The sequence below is a fragment of the Micropterus dolomieu genome, linkage group LG09, assembly GCF_021292245.1.
Source record: "Micropterus dolomieu isolate WLL.071019.BEF.003 ecotype Adirondacks linkage group LG09, ASM2129224v1, whole genome shotgun sequence".
NCBI lineage: Eukaryota > Metazoa > Chordata > Actinopteri > Centrarchiformes > Centrarchidae > Micropterus > Micropterus dolomieu.
In genome coordinates, this window is record NC_060158.1 from 28,789,558 (window position 1) to 28,794,073 (window position 4,516).

Consider the following 4,516-nt stretch of genomic DNA (forward strand, 5'->3'; position numbering starts at 1 on the left):
ACTACCACAACACCAACAACTACTACCACAACACCCACAACTACTACCACAACACCCACAACTACTACAACCACAACACCCACAACTACTGCAACCACAACACCCACAACTACTGCAACCACAACACCCACAACTACTACCACAACACCAACAACTACTACCACAACACCAACAACTACTACCACAACACCCACAACTACTACCACAACACCCACAACTACTACAACCACAACACCCACAACTACTGCAACCACAACACCCACAACTACTGCAACCACAACACCCACAACTACTACCACAACACCAACAACTACTACCACAACACCCACAACTACAACCACAACACCAACAACTACAACCACAACACCCACAACTACTACCACAACACCCACAACTACTACAACCACAACACCTACAACTACTGCAACCACAACACCCACAACTACTACCACAACACCCACAACTACTACAACCACAACACCCACAACTACTACTACTACAACACCCACAACCACAACACCAACAACTACTACAACAACACCACCCACGACTACTACAACCGCAAAACCCACAACTACTATAACACCTACACCTACCACCACTCCTACAACTCCACCACTCACATCTACCTCTACTACAAACCGAGATCCCACAACAACAAGCAAAACAAACATAGTTGTTTCAACCTCCAAGACAAATTCTGGAAACCATAATGACAGTCACACAACAGATGGAAGAGAAAATCCTACACACAATCCAGCAGTGAAAAACACTACAACTGTAAATCCACATGACAAACACACAGATTCTCACAGTGTTTCAACTGGAAAGCCAAGTGAACCCCAGACATCAGGTGGCAGCAGCAATGGGAGCAGTGACTTGGTACCTGGATGGGGTATTGCCCTCTTAGTATTAGCCGCCGCCATCTTGTTGCTACTCATAGTCATCTTCATCATGATGGTAAGTTATCAAGCAGGTTTAATACAACTTACTTTTTCATTCCACAGTTTCAATTCAGATTTAGTGTTTAGTGTTGCAGTTAGGTCTGTGTGAGACAAGGATCAGGATTTGGGGATGGGCCAAAAGATCAGTTTGATTCCTTTTAAAGGTCACATAATTTGTAGGAGGAATTGAATTCACTCTGCTTTCTGCTCCCTGCATGTTTTGATGCATTGCTGTTTCAGTTGGTCCGGTGGTGTTGTAGCAAACCAGAAAGCCGCATGGATACTGCTGAGGATCCATATTACACTGAAAAGCAACAGCCGGCCCACGCGCCTCTGCCAGCGTACACACCTCAGGCCCCAGTGACACCAAATCCAGCGGCAACCCCTTCCATTATTGTAAGTACTGCAAAGCCACATTGAGACCTATGCAGTGTTTATATTTGACTTCAGTATTTGTATCACTTATATGAAAATACACAGTTGACATGTTTACATGCATGCTGATTTTGCTTCATAAAGGTCTGCTCGGTTCATTAATTGGTTCTCTCACGTTTTTCAACAGGAGGACGTGCCCAAGAAGAACAGGACAGGGTTCTATACAGTGAATCCTTGAGAGTCTCTGGATGAATGGGAGCCATCAAATAACAGGTAGCCTAATCCATTGTTGGCTGTTCAGCTATGGGAATAAACCATTTTGGTTCCAATGACCCAGTGGCTTATCAACAAATTTTAAAGTTTACAGCAAACGTATCTTAACATAACTCAACATATATTCAGTCCAGCACATATTTATATATGAGTGTGGTGAACATTGCAGCCTGAATCGTTTTATGTTGTGACCAGTACATGTACATAAAAAAAAAAAGAACTCTAACTAAACTTGTTGTCTTAGCGAAATATATAATGTCAAAGTTGAAAGAACAAACTTTCTATCATTCATTTGTCCAAATACATTAGATTGAACTGGAAATGGTCAAATTTGAGATCAGCTTAAGAATAAAGGAGCATGTTTCTCTTAGCAACAGTGTGACACAGCTCTGGTGTGATGTTTGCACTAATACAGGTAACATTTTAACACTTTGATTGATTAATCTGAAAGTGACACACGTGAATGACTCACGTCTTGTGCTCAGAGGCTCTATAGTTAGCTCTGCTGGGAGGCCCAGGTTTGGTCGGCTGTTTGATCTTTCCAACATGCTTTTAAGCCATCGGGATAAGGTTATAAATTATCAATTTATCTTTGTTTTTTCCTGCATCTATGAAGTCTTTTTATACTTTGGTTGTTTGTTTTTTTAATATTTTTAAACTTGAGTTGAAGAATTACATGCTTGTGAAAACCACAAATTGGTGACTTTGACATTGCCAGACTTGAGTTTATGAAAATGCACTGTGTCTCCATGTTTGATGATTTTTACTTTGTCACAGTAGTCAAATCAGCACATTCTCTTCTATGGGTGTAGGGAATTCTCCTACCTATTTGACTCATAGAAACCAAATTGATTATCTCAAATATGCACTGACACCAAGCCCAAAACAAGGCTGGGTCCTGAAGAGTTGACATGTTGGCGATAGCAACATCATAATAAGTGGCTAAATAAATAAATACATTTGAATTTGGACTTTGTGTTAACTGATAGTTATCAAATGCAGCGCTGTAATGCAGAGGGAGTGAAGTGCCTCTGACCTCTCCCTCTCTCATAACAAAAGATCTTAATCACGGCTTACTCATTAGAAGATTTGCTTGACGCTCACAACAGGGCGCTGTCTGTCAATACAAGGAGGCTGGGCTTTGTGTTCTTTTCTAAAAATGTGAGTTTATTAAAATTCAGACAACAAAAGACATAGGCTGCTTGAACCAACCACAGGGTTTTACACTGAAAAAATTATGAAACACTTTTGTTTTTGCCCTCATTCATCATGAGCTGAACTCAAAGATCTAAGACTTTCTCTATGTACACAAAAGGCCTATTTCTCTCAAATATTGTTCACAAATCTGTCAAAATCTGTGTTAGTGAGCACTTCTCCTTTGCCGAGATAATCCATCCACCTCACAGGTGTGGCATATCAAGATGCTGATCAGACAGCATGGGTATTGCACAGGTGTGCCTTAGGATGGCCACAATAAAAGGCCACTTGAGTATATGAGAGCAGATATGTGGTTTTAGCATCATTTCAAAAGCTAAACAACCAATAAATCCACATGCTGATTGTGAAATTTGTTCAGGAAGCAATCTTATAATTTATCTGGATAAGCCATGTATATATTTATGGAAATCATTTGGCAACTACACGTCAGCTAATAGTGCTTTCAGTCAGTTATTTCTTTGTGAGCTCTTTCTGATACCAAACACACAAATATATAGTACATCACAAGCGTCAAAGTGCTGCATAAACTTCTGTCAGTCCCTGGAATTTGATTTCCCCATGTGGGTCCTGATGATCATGCCAGACAGGCATAACATTATGTTCTCCTACTATTGACAGTGACCTCAAGAGCAAGATAGGTGATATTTTGCATTTATGAGTGCTTTCCATAACAAGGAGATTGGATGCCTACTGTCCAGTTATTGTTTGAGTTTACCAGCTTCATTCACCTTCTTGTCTCTGTGATTTTAATGTTCATGGTTGTTAGTCCATCGTCACTGCAAAGCTCATTTAAAAACAGCTTAAGGCTCCAAACAGACCTGGCAGGAAAATTGATCATGTCAAATGTGTGTGTTCATCACTGAATCAGATGTGTGCTTGTCCTTCCAGGCAGACTGCAGTAAGCAGAGGCGGAGTGAAGCAACGTGAACTCCTACCGCATGAATAGTGTACAGCATGGATGAACAAATATCAAGAGATGTTATTATACTATTATTTATTATTACACAGTAGTTTAACTTTTTGTCATATTTCATTTTATTTAACGGTTAAGATTAATATGAGTAAATATTGTAAATGCCAACACAGATAATGGTAAAAACTTTTAATAAATAGCCGATGTATTCATATGTAATCATTCTGTTTCTTTTCATGATTACAGGAACATTAATAACATAATAAATTGAACTAAATTGTTGAGATTTTATTTTCAATTGTATGTTAAATATTGAAATAATCTAATTAAATCTGCCTCAAAAGGAATGAGCTGGTGTTTTTGCATGTTTGGCCCTTTTACTGTGTATTTCTGCCAGACAGAACAGCTAGACTTCCATTCATTTTCATCCACATACTGTACATACATACAACATATCCAGACAAACACAACCACATACACCCCTAGATAGACTGGAAGTTAAAAGTTTCAAATCGGCCAGTGGGTGAGACATTCAAGTTTTAAAAACCTTTGTAATTCATTAATTCAGCTTACCTTTTCATAGTACACAGTGTTTATTTCCTGTAATTCAACACAAAGTACAATGTTAAACTCCCTGAAGTTGTTTTAAGTTTGAGTGAGCATTATGAAAATAAAAGCACAATCATGATATTTGACTGTACAATCATCTTCATGTCCTGAAGTGATATAAGTATCTCACTTTTACCTTACGTTTGTGTGCCAAAGCAATCTCAGGTATTTATGAGACAGGACA

At 39.0% G+C, this 4,516-nt stretch overlaps 1 long non-coding RNA gene across 1 annotated transcript; it reads left to right on the forward strand.

Annotated features, from left to right (window-relative positions):
- The first annotated feature begins 525 nt into the window (after nucleotides 1–525).
- On the forward strand, nucleotides 526–3,915 carry LOC123977024. Its single transcript, XR_006826503.1, has 4 exons — nucleotides 526–960; nucleotides 1,185–1,340; nucleotides 1,507–1,592; nucleotides 3,699–3,915. It is a non-coding gene; the product is annotated as an uncharacterized LOC123977024 (long non-coding RNA).
- Nucleotides 3,916–4,516: the final 601 nt, after the last annotated feature.